This window comes from Giraffa tippelskirchi, chromosome 7 (genome assembly GCF_054371585.1).
Source record: "Giraffa tippelskirchi isolate mGirTip1 chromosome 7, T2T-mGirTip1v1.2.pri, whole genome shotgun sequence".
NCBI lineage: Eukaryota > Metazoa > Chordata > Mammalia > Artiodactyla > Giraffidae > Giraffa > Giraffa tippelskirchi.
The window spans coordinates 32,994,292-33,007,561 of NC_137281.1; the positions used below are offsets into that span (position 1 = coordinate 32,994,292).

The following is a 13,270-nucleotide window of genomic DNA, read 5'->3' on the forward strand; positions in this document are numbered from 1 at the left end:
CACCTTTCGTTTGTACAAAAGGAGATGGGGAAACTTTAAGAAAGGAAACTCCTTAAGAATTAATCAAAGTGGCTTAAGGAGAAATGATATTTATTGAGCACCTATTGTGTGACAAACCTTCTATAAAGTGCCTATGGATGTTTTATATCATGTCATTGCAGCAAATCATTGATGCGCATGCCATCTCCACTTTATTTCCTTTAGATATCAGCAATGATATTAAAAGAGTTTAATATCTTATTCAAATTCAACTGCCTAAATAGCTCTTCATTTTGAAAAACACAAGCTTCCAGATGCAAGTATATTAATAAAATGCAGGAGAATGCTAAAGCAAAGAATATTGGTTACTTACATGATTTACCCCTTCCTTTTTGGTTTTTTTTCAAATACTAGGAAGGTATTTTTTCCCTTTACAGCCTTCCTCCCCTAGTTATACTATAGTCATGCTATTTGTAGGATTCTAGAGGAATAGGAAGTTGTTTAAAAGCAATCCTGGTGAAATTTCCCTCTTGTTGATCAAATATCATTTGCTTAACAATGATAAATCTTTCATTAACCTCAATTTATCATGTACATCCTGTCAAAGTTCTCTAAGTAAGCTAAGGCCAAGAGGAAGTAGCACATGCCACATTTATCATTTCACTAAGAACAACAACACAAACAGATATCTATGAAATATTGTTCTCCAACCTTGCACATGAGGTAACCCAGGACAGTGATATCCGAAAGAGGTAAACTCTGACTGCCCCCTGCTTATTGCCTTGTGAGGGTTTCCAGACTGCAGCGCCAAGAGGGAAGACCCAGTCAGAGCCCTCCTGGGGCTCCTTCTCACTGAATTAAAAGGATGGAGATGGGAGTTTGGGGGATGTGGTGCAAAGCCTAAAATTAAGATCCAATATTATGTGCCACTTACAAAGCCTGGTGAATCCAAAAGGGCCTCAAATGGTATAACCATAAGTTCCCCTTCCAACTCTGCTCTGGCAGATGAGATCCCCCAAACAACCTTCCTTATGAGAGAGACCAGGCACAATGCTTGCTTAGCTTTGAGTAGTGGTTTTCAGTTTCCTGACAGCCCAAGGAATTATTAAACAAGCCAATCACAGCCTGGTGCAATAACTGAGGTGGCCACATCCCTTAGTACTTCAAAGCCTGGCTCCCAAAGTCTCCAGTTGTTCACACTGTCCCTGAGTACCACCTTGATATGGTCCATGTTGTGTGCTATGCTGTCCTCCACTAGGCTCTAAGTATATGTGACTAATAATATTAGTATACATGACTACAGTCAATCTCATTTATCCAGTATTGGGTTTCATGCGTTTGGCTACTTCCATAATTCTAGGGTGGAAATCCCTTCCTCATCAATGGGGTAAACAGAAGGTGATTAACAGAAGGAGGTCAAGATGGGAAAGGTTTGCAGATCAAAATATTAGAGAGACAGATCTGCACAGAAATAAAACAAGAGAGCTCAGCAGAACATCTCCTCAAGTTTTTAACTTATGACTGATAAACGTGTGTAAGAGAAATGACTTGAGGGCGGGGAAAGTATCATGCAATCAAAAAGGGAAAAAATCCTTCTAATTCACATTTTAAAAAATTAGGGTACTTAGAAAACTCGGCAGTATCTCAGTAGTGGGACAAAGTTAGATGTAGATTAGTCTAATCTAATGCTACTAAACGTAGCTTAGAAGTAATCTCAAGAGGATTTCTGAGTAACATAATTGTGTTCTAGAATGAAACTCAAGAATATTTACAGACATACAAAAATATTCAGCAGCAATCTGGCATTCCATGAAAAACTACAAAGTAAGCAAAAAGAATCAGGAAGTATGACCCATAAGGAAGAGAAAAATCAATCAATAAAATAGACTGAAAAATGACCCAGATAATAGAATTAGTGAACAAAGACATTAAATTGTTACTGTTATATTCTAAGACAAATGGCAAAATAGTAAACATGTTAAATAGAGAGACATGAATGATACAAAAAATAAATTGAACTTCTAGATATGAAAATTACAATGTCTGACATGAAACATACTTGCTTGGATTGAAAACAGAGGACATACTTCAGAAGAAAAGATTGGTGGACTTGAATACACAGCAATAGAATCTACCCAAAATAAAACAATGTGTGAAGACTGTGAAAAAAGTGAATGTATCATCAGTGAGCTGGGGGACAACTTTGAGTGGACTATCACATGTGTAACTGGAATCAAAGAAAAACAACTCAGGGCAGGAAGCAGAAGAAAAAAATAGATTGGAGGAAATAATGGCTGAAATGTTTCCAGTTTGATGAAAACTATAATTCCACAGATCCAAGAAGCTCAATGAATTCCAAGAACAGAAAACATGAGGGAAACAACACAAAAGCACATCTTAAATTGTTTAACAACAATGATAAAGTCTTAAAAACAGCTGGAAAAAGTGGTATGTTTTGAATATCCCCTAGATGACATTGGAGACAGTATCTCTCCCCGCCTCCATCAGTCTGTTTCATCTGAGAAATTTAGTAAATGCTCATTCCACAGGACTGCTGTGGGGAGGGGAAAATAGAGAATAAAGATAAGAATGATAGATTTTTCATCAGAAACAATGCAAGTCAGAAGAAAGTGGAGCAACTACTCTACTAAAAGAAAACACTATCAACCTAGAATTGACAACAGAGTAAAATAAGTCTTCAAAAATGAAGATGAAATACTTTTTCAGACATCTAAGGCTAAAAGAATTCATCACCAGCAGACCTGCACTGTAAGAAATGCTAAATGGTCCTTCATGCAGAAGGAAAATAATACCTGATGGAAATAGTTATCTACATAAAGCAATTAAGGACACCAGACATTATAAATGTGTAATTATAACACACTTTCTCTTCTTTTTAATCTCTGTAAAATTAATTGAATGTGTGTAGTAAAAATAAAAGAAATGTAATGGGAGGTTTATAATATTAGAAGATAATAATAATAATAATGTTAGAAGTGTATAACAGTAATATAACAAAGGCCAGTAAAGAAAGCAACAGAAGTATACCACATGCTATATGCTATACACGAAGTCATATAATAATATTTAAGTTAAAGACAGTTAAACGATGGAGACTAGTCAGAACACAGGAGTAAACTGGTGGGGTTCCCATTCTGGGAGAATGTGAGCATCAAAATAAATCATAATTATATTAGATTATAATCTATTGAATAGGTTTAGGACTCTATGAGCCTGTGCAGATACAATAAATAGAGAAATAAATAAATAAGAGGAGAAAGCTCTAAATTCCATACTTTCCTTATATATAAGGTAGTCTTTTTCATCAATCATACTTATAGTGTTCTGTAGACCCAGTCTAAATTCCACTTTCTATTATAAACTGGTAAACCAGTTCAAAACAAATGAAAGGCTCCTTAAACTATACAGACAGCATACTTGATTGAAGGCATGAAATAAAACCTCCTTTATCTATATTTGGACTTTTCTGTGTTATTGCTTTTATTGATTCAGAAACACAATTTGATTTTTCATTTGCTTATACATTTCTTGCCTAAATCTTTTTGTAATCTTCATGAAAATGTCTGTTTTTATGATATGTTTAGTCTAGCTCTTAAGTCCAAGGGGAATAAAAGCATATGGTTTTGATAAACACTCAATTGATTCTCTGAACTTTTCAAATGTAGCTATGTGCTCAATGGTACTATTGAAATTGATCTATTTGGGTTTTTAAAATTCAGAAATAAATGCTTATATGCGAAACCACCATATATGTTCTCTCTCTACTGCACAATTGCATACATCCTATTTACTGTCATCTCTCAAAAATAAAATAAAATTACTCCTCTCTCATGATTAGCTATGGAAGTAAGATAGAAAAGTCTTTTGAGACTCTTTCTTTATATCTAATATTACAAAATATCTGCAAAAAAGGCAATTCTAGTAAAATACAACAACAACAAAAAAAAAAAACTTTAGACAATAGAGCCTTATCATATAGGTACATATAATAAGCCTCAGATATGCATGTTTTGGAAAAAAGAAAAAAAATCTAAAAGGTAAAAAATGACAGTAGAAGAACTCTTTCTCCTTCCTTCCTTCTTTTTGTTGTTGTTGTTTAATAACTAAGTCATGTCCAACTCTTTTGCAATCCCATGGACTGTTACCCGCCAGGCTCCTCTGTCCCATGGGATTTCTTAGGCAAGCCTACTGAATTGGGTTGCCATTTCCTTCTCCAGGGGATCTTTCCTACCCAGGGATTGAACCCATATCTCCTATATTGGCAGGCTGATTCTTTACCACGGAGCCACCAGGGAGGCCCTCCTTGCTTCTTTACATCCTATTTATTGAGTGTCAAATATGTGCCAGTGAAATGGAGCAGGACCAAAATGGAGGGTCCTTGTCCCCTCCCCTCCATGTCCTTAGCCTGCCTTTTGTCTGAGGAAAAGCTTTAGCCAAAAAATAAGTTTAATCAGAGAAGTGATAAAAATGTAGAAACTAAGGAAAACAAAGGAGAACAAATAATAATAATAAAGAAGTCATTAAGCATGGTCAAGGACCTTTAGTTCCTTCTCAAGGGCCGTAGAGCATAGTCTGAGCCGTCCCCTGTGAGCCGTTTAGCAGACACTGACGCCTGCCCCGGGGGAAGAGCGAGCACACCATCCCCAGACCGCGGCCGTGACACAGGCTGCCCCGATTCTGCGACAGGGCCCAGGAAACGGAAACAAACCAACCCTGGAACCAAAGAGTAACTGGACCTAAAACAATCCAGATGACACTGGTCAGACCACCGATGACCGATTTCAAGCTGACAGAGCTGACTGTGATATTTCTGCATGTGGCCCCGTCCCTCAGCCTATAAAAGCCCTTGCCCACTCCGGGCGGGGGGCGGGTGTGGGAGAGAGTCGTCCTGTGCACAAGCATCTGCCCTCCCCCTTGTTTGCCGGCATCCAAAATAAAGCAAACTCTCCTTTCCGCCAGCCTGGTCTCTCTATTGGCTTTTGAGTGATGAGCAACCAGGTCTCACTTTTGGTTACACCATATCTGTTCTAGGTCAAAATGCAAACTCCTTACAGTCAAGGATCATATGCTGACCACTACTGTCTCACCTTAAAAAAACTCCAGTGATGTTTAATTGCCTGGATTAAATATAGGTTATCTTTCTCATAAAACTATAAAAATTGCTAAAGAGTACTCTAGGTGATGAGACTAACACTTAATAATAGTGTTATTAAAATAATTAAGAGTGACTTTTGATAAAGGTTTTAATAAATACTGTTTCTGGTATTTATGTACAGACAATTTTTAGATATAACTTTGAAACTTATCTTCAGATAATAAGAGAACTCAAAGAGATTCTTAGAAATAATTTGCAGTAATCTATGTTCCCTTAGGAAAAAAAAAAATTACCTGGTTTCTCCCTATATATATTTTCAGATGAGATTGCAGAGAATAAAGACATATTGTTGTCTGAACCAAGAACCTGAGCATTTTCAAGTTTAAAATTTATTATAGGTGCTGTCACAAAACAACTCTGTAACTATATGATAGATAAAGGGAAAAAGAACATTTATACTTCTTTAGTTTGTCTTTTGACTGTAAAATCACTTAATCTCTCCTTCCTGAAAAAAATGCAAATGCATATCTACATTCTCAGTGTTTTAAAGCTTTTTTAAAAACAGACTGAATGAATAAGACAGTTAACTTAGTTACAATAATCCATAAAATCCTAGAAAATATATATTGAATTTTTCAGATGAAATCATCACTGACCTTTCGATAAATGTCATTTGCTCCTGAAAATATAAGCTTTATAAGCCAAAAATATTATTTTATTTATTTTTATATTATCCAGTAAATATATTATCAAAATGCTAACATTACAATTAAAAATAACAACTGTACAACAGACAATGCAGAAATACAAAGGATTATAAGACTATTATGAACAACTATATGGCAATAAAATAACCTGGAAGAAATAAACAGATTCTTAGCAAAGTTCAATCTTCCAAGACTGAACCAGGAAGAAATAGAAATTATGAACAACCCAATTATAAGCACTGAAATGAAAACTGTGATCAAAAATCTCCCAAAAAACAAAAGCGCAGGACCAGATGGCTTCACAGGTGAATTCTATGAAACATTCAGAGAGGAGCTAATGCCTATCCTTCTAAAACTCTTTCAAAAAATTGCAGAGGAAGGAACACTTCCAAACTCATTCTATAAGGCCACCATCACCTTGTTACCAAAACCAGACAAACACAACACAAAAACAGAAAACTACAGGCCAATATCACTGATGAACACAGATGCAAAAATCCTCAACAAAATTCTAGCAAACAGAATTCAACAACACGTTAAAAAGCTCATACACCATGATCAAGTTGGGTTTATTCCAGGGATGCAAGGATTCTTCAATATACACAAATCAATCAATGTGATACACCATATTAATAAATTGAAAGATAAAAACCATATGATCATCTCAATAGATGCAGCAAAAGCCTTTGACAAAATTCAGCACCCATTTATGATTAAAACTCTTCAAAAAATGGGCATAGAAGGAACTTACCTCAACATAGTAAAGGCCATATATAATAAGCCCACAGCAAATACTACTTTCAATGGTGAAAAACTGAAAGCATTCCTCTAAGATCAGGAACAAGACAAGGGTGTCCACTTTCACCACTATTATTCAACATACTTTTGGAAGTCTATGGAAGCAATCAGAGAAGAAAAAGAAAGAAAAGCAATCCAGATTGGAAAAGAAGAAGTAAGGTTCTTGCTGTTAGCAGATGACATGATACTATACATAAAAAACCCTAAAGATACTATCAGAAAGTTACTAGAGCTAATCAGTGAATTTAGCAAAGTCACAGGATACGAAATAAATACACAGAAATCACTTGAATTCCTGTACACTGCTGCTGCTAAGTCGCTTCAGTCGTGTCCGACTCTGTGCGACCCCATAGACGGCAGCCTACCAGGCTCCGCCGTCCCTGGGATTCTCCAGGCAAGAACACTGGAGTGGGTTGTCATTTCCTTCTCCAATGCATGACAGTGAAAAGTGAAAGTGAAGTCGCTCAGTAATGTCCGACTCTTTGCGACCCCATGGACTGCAGCCCACCAGGCTCCTCCGTCCATGGGATTCTCCAGGCAAAAGTACTGGAGTGGGTTGCCATTGCCTTCTCCTATATAATAACAATGAAAAATCAGAAAGAGAAATTAAGGAATCAATCCCATTCACCACTGCAAGAAAAAGAATAAAATATCTAGGAATAACCTACCTAAGGAGACAAAAGAACTGTATAGAGAAAGTTATAAGACACTGATGAAAGAAATCAAAGACGATATAAACAGATGGAGAGATATTCCATGTTCCTGGGTAGGAAGAATCAATATTGCAAAAATCTATACTACCAAATGCAATCTACAGATTCAATGTGATCTCTATCAAATTACCAATGGCATTTTTCACAGAACCAGAACAAAAAATTTCACAATTCATATGGAAACACAATGACCTCAAATAGCCAAAGCAGTCTTGAGAAAGAAGAATGGAGCTAGAGGAATCAAGCTTGCTGACTTCAGGTTTTACTACAAAGCTACAGTCATCAAGACAGTATGGTACTGGCACAAAAACAGAAATATAGACCAATGGAACAAGATAGAAAGCCCAGAAATAAACCCATGCAACCCATGTACCTTATTTTTAACAAAGGAGGCAAGAATAAACAATGGGGCAAAGACAGTCTCTTCAATAAATGGTGCTGGGAAAACTGGACAGCTACATGTAAAAGAATGAAATTAGAACACTTCCTAACACCATACACAAAGATAAATTCAAAATGGATTAGAGATCTAAATATAAGGCCAGAAACTATAAAACTCTCACCTCACACTAGTCAGAATGGCCATCATGAAAAAGTCTACAAACAATAAATGCTAGAGAGGGTGTGGAGGAAAGGAAACCCTCTTGCACAGTTGGTGGGAATGTAAACTCATACAGCCACTATGGAAGACGGTATGGAGATTCCTTAAAAATAACTAGGAATAAAACCACCATATGACACTCCTAGGCATATACCCTGAGGAAACCAAAATTGAAAAAGACACATGTATCCCAATGTTCACTGTGGCACTATTACAATCACTAGAACATGGAGGCAACCTAGAAGTCCAATGACAGATGAATGGATAAAGAAGTTGTGGTACATATACACAATGGAATATTACTCAGCCATTAAAAGGAATGCATTTGAGTCAGTTCTAATGAGGTGGATATACCTAGAGCCTATTATATAGAGTGAAGTAAGTCAGAAAGAGAAAGATAAATATCATATATATATATATATATGGAATCTAGAAAGATGGTACTGAATAATTGACTTGCAGGGCAGCAATGGAGAAACAGACAGAGAGAACAGACTTATGGACACAGGAAGAGGGGAGAAGAGGGTGAGATGTATGGAGAGAGTAGAGTAACATGGAAACTTATATTACCATATGTAAAATAGATAGCCAATGGGAGTTTGCTATTTGTCTCAGGGAATTCAAACAGGGCCTTTGCATCAACCTAGAAGGGTGGGATGGGGAGGAAGATGGGAGGGAGGTTGAAGAGGGAGGGGACATATGTATACCTATGGCTGATTTATGTTGAGGTTTGACAGAAAACAACAAAATTCTGTAAAGCAAGTATTCTCCAGATAAAAATAAATTTAAAAAAATAACAACAACCAAAAAATAACTAATCCAAAAACCTCATGTTGGACTCCAGGATTATTTCAAAAAGGAGTAAAAGTTAAAAATAAAAAATCAAATAAAAGAAAGAGTGTCTAATTATCAAACTCCATATAATAAATGAAGATGTATAAAAGATCATAAAATTTTAAAAAGATATTTGTCTCTTTTTAAATAATATAGAAAAATCATACAAGTTGTGAATTATATGCTAGTTTCTGGGGCCTAGAAAATTCTTTATTTATTTTGTTAATAGTAGCATACATTTTTAAAATAATCATGCATTTAATAACCTGAATCAATAAGAACGTAATAATGATCAAAATAAGCATGCATACAGTTTGAAATGTCCAGAGAATGAAGCCCAAATTTAGCCTTCCCAGCCAACAGAACAATAGAAGAGAGAAGGAAGAAGGCAGATGGACCCCCAAAGGCCTGGGAAGAATAGAAGAGAAGCATACTTTATATTTAAACACGGAATTGTAGAAGAATAACCCTTACATGGTAATAGTCCTAAGACTGTACTTTCAATAATGAAGTGGAATCATCCAGATCAACTATTTGTAAGGGTGGTTACCAAACTAGCATCTCACTGAGCACTAGTTAGACTGTGTTGACTAAATACTTGAGCAAGAAAATCACTCTACGTATGTGTTCATTCTGGGGTTAAGGAGTTAGGTTTTTGTTGTTTAGTCACTAAGTCACTAACTCTTTTGCAACCCCATAGACTGTAGTCTGCCAGAGTCCTCTGTCCACTGAATTCCCCAGGAAAGAATACCAGGGTGGGTTGTCATTTCCTTCTCCAGAGGATCTTCCTGACCCAGGGATTGAACCCACATCTCCTGCATTGCAGGCAGATTCTCTACCACTGAGCCACCTGAGAAGCCAAGGAGTTAGGTAAGAGAGCTAAATTTGAGTAATTCTTGATTAGACTAAATAGAAAATTCTCAGAAATAACCCTGTCCAGGTCATTAGAATAAATACAAAGTATCTATTCTAGTCTTTCTTCTTTTCAATGTGTCCCAAAGTATTGTGCTGCCCTGGTGTGGACTCCAACTGGTTTCTCTCATGTCTCAGAATCCTTACTAGCATTACTCAGTTCTGATCATACAACTGATCAAAATATTCAAGTATGAAATGCTTACCAATTGATTGTTACCCAAGTTGGCTCCACCACTCACCACTATGGATTTTTCCTTTCTAGTGATTTTCAACCCTGCTTGCACATGAAAATCAAATGGGGAGCCTTTAAAACTAATATTGCCTGAGCCCCATCTCAGGCTATTAAATCAGAATCTATGAGAGTGGGGCTCCACTATGTCTTTTTAAAAGCTCCCTAGGCAGTTATAATGTGCAGTCAAGGTTTAGACCTACTGCTTTAACCTGATTGCCATACTCAGCATCTTCTCTCCCTCTCTCTGCCATGCTACAGTGATCATAATATTTATATCCAACTCTTCCAGTGTCAATTGCCATTTGCTAAGTAAACACCAGCTACGAAAGAGGGTCCCACTGTGAAGAAACACACGGGTATCATGATATGCAAAGTATGTATGCATGTAACATTACATCTGTCAAGGTGTTTTTTTTAATGTATATAAATAATATATTCATATACTATAGATATTGATCTAACTATACATTTGAACATAACTCTGGGTCACTCAGAGATCCTGTACTTCAGAGAAGAGCTACCTCCTTTCAGGTGACACATGAAAAAAAATTGTCCTCTTCCAAAAATGCTCCTAGGAAATTTCTGTAGATATGTTCCTGAAAGAGGCTTAAATTGTGATGTTTTGTCATAACTGGAGAGAATTCTGCCTAGCAAGAATACTAGAGTAGGTAGCCATTCCCTTCTCTAGGGGATCTTCCCGATTCAAGGATAGAACCTGGGTATCTTGCATTGCAGGCAGATTCTTTACTGTCTGAGCCATGAGGGAAGCCTTCAGTACACACTTTAAGGGGTAGAGAATCCTTCACTGTAATCCTCCCACTCTATTAAAAAAAAAAAAAGTTTTGTGATAGGGTTACTTATTGTTACAAGTTTTTGTTATTATTAGACTGCTGCTAAGTCACCTCAGTCGTGTCCAACTCTGTGCGACCCCATAGACGGCAGCCCACCAGGCTCCGCCATCCCTGGGATTTTCCAGGCAAGAGTACTGGAGTGGGGTGCCATTGCCTTCTCCGATTATTAGACTAGAGATACCCAAAATATTTTTAAATGCATTAATAGTATCACCAACTTTAAAAATACACATGCAAGGGTTTCCCTGGTGGCTCTGCGTCAAGAATCACCTGCCAATGCAGGACACATGGGTTCAATCCCTAGTCCAGGAAGATGCCACAAGCCATGGAGCAACTAAGCCTGTGTACCACAGCTGTTAAGCCTGTGTTCTAGAGCCAGAGAGCTGAAAATACTGAACCCACATGCCACAACTACTGAAGCCTGCCCATCAAGAGCACCTAACCTGCAACAACAGAAGCTGCAATGAGAAGCCCATGCACCACAATCAAACAGTAGCCCCTGCTCTCCACAACTAGAGAAAACCTGTGCCCAGCAACAAAGACCCAGTGCAGCCAAAATAAATAAATAGAGACATATACACAAGATGTATTTGAAAATGTAACAATTGTAACACAAAACCAAAGCAACTTAAAAGATATTTTGAAAAAAATTTTACATGGATAGAAAACTTACAATGATAAATGCCACTTTGACTACCCCCCCAGTTCTAGTACCCAGGTGTAGCCTGGGTGTGTGTTTTTTCAAAACAATTTCCTATGCAGTTACAAACATATACAAGCATATAGTTGCACTATTTAGAACACAATTTTTAAACTCTTCCTCATTTGCTTCTTGTGATTTCTATCAGGTCAGCCCCAAGATGCTGAGAGACCCTGTGCCTCTGGATCTTCCTAGAGCTCATTGTTGGAGTAGTAAAACGGGCCCCAAAAAAGTGCCATATACCCACAAGCTAAGTAAGCATAAATTGAGATGACACCCCAAAGGGATTAAACAAAATTCACCACCATTTCACTTCTTCAGGTAATGTCTGAACGCTTTTAATAGGACATGGATTATTAAGGTGATGGGAGGGCAGGAGTCCATTGTGAAAAGACAAGAAAATAACTTCAAAGAAAACTCTCTGGAGCTAGGACAATCAATAAAACATCACATTGATGGTCCCATTATGTTGATTTCCAAGACTGTCTGGGCAAGACCACACCTCTGCCTTCTCCATATGACTCTAGAGGGAACGGACAACTACCTGACCCGTTACATGGAGGCAGGAGATGTGGAAGGACTGGTATTCCTCAGGCAAGTTCCTCAGTGTTTGGTCCATGAACCACCTAGACATTAAGAACAGCTGATGCTTGTTTACGCCGTGCAGGCCCCTGGGTCTAATTTCAGACTCCAAGCCTCCAGTACTGTCCCTGGCGTTAGGACGGCACCACCGTAGGAAAATCCAGAACCCACCGCCTCCCACAAACACACTGAACCTGCAGCCACTATACATACAACAACTTCCTCCAGGTAAGACGCAAACAAACAACAGAGTCTGAGTGACTCCTACACCTCCAGCCAAGAGGGAAGGCCCCCGAGGACGAGGCCACGAGACTCCGAGACACAATCTCGCCATGAACTCCACCTGCTGCAGCGCCGCCACCGACCTGCGCTGTGAGGGAATTCCGAGCTCCTTCCTGAGGCAAAAAGGGTTTAGACCCCGACTTTTACACCTGTACCTGAGAGACAAGCCCCCCAAACCCCTAGGTTTGAAAACCAGCGGGGGCTCCCATCCTTCAGACCCAAACTGAGAAAACTCAAACGGCTCCAAGGCCACTTACCTGACGAAAGGGTCAGTGAACAGGTGGCAGCTCCAGAAGTGTCCCGACTTGATGAGAATGAGGCTTCATTTGTTAATCTTAAAGTCTTCCCTGAGGGGCAGGCGTCTCTTCAACACAGTCCAGGGGACTGAGGGCTGGTGGCACCGTCTTCAAGCTCTCCCTCAAGCGAGGTCCAACCTGAACAAGGCCATCTTCATTTTAACTCTAGGCTCCGCCCCTTCTCCCTCCCTCTTGCCATTCTTCGCGTACTGTCCCTCACGCCCTGTCCACGTATTACCTGTCATATACGCGCATGCAGTTTTTTTCCACACGAAGACAGAGGTTAATATGTTGACTATCAACCATATTGTGTGTGTGTGTTAGTTGCTCAGTCATGTCCGACGCTGCGACCCATGGACTGTGGCATGGACTAGCCCAGGCTCCTCTGCCTATGGGGTTCGCTAGGCAAGAAGACTGGAGTGGGCTACCATTTCCTTCTCCAATCAACCATATTAAACGCCCCTCTCCCCAAAAAAAGACTTCCTCTTGTTGGACTCAAAGCTTTCAGTCTTCATCAATAGTTCTGAAAACAGTTCACATTCTTAAGTGTAAAGAAACTGGAAAAAAAGATTTAGATACAAAAATCATCAGGAAACAATTTCTGTACGTTCTGCTGCGAGAACCTAGAGTACTGAGTATTTTAAGTTTACCTGCGAGAATCGTG

General features: G+C 38.4%; 1 protein-coding gene across 2 annotated transcripts in view; it reads right to left on the reverse strand.

Annotated features, from left to right (window-relative positions):
* LOC145514263 (uncharacterized) overlaps positions 1-12,773 on the reverse strand; it is a 1,003,391-nt gene extending 990,618 nt beyond the window's left edge. Inside the window, exon 1 of one of the 2 annotated variants that reach the window (XM_081511608.1) lies at positions 12,568-12,773. The gene's annotated coding sequence lies outside the window, so the exon portion shown is untranslated. The remainder of the gene's footprint in view (positions 1-12,567) is intronic. The other variant, XM_081511609.1, reaches the window with a different exon arrangement.
* Between the last annotated feature and the right edge of the window lie 497 nt (positions 12,774-13,270).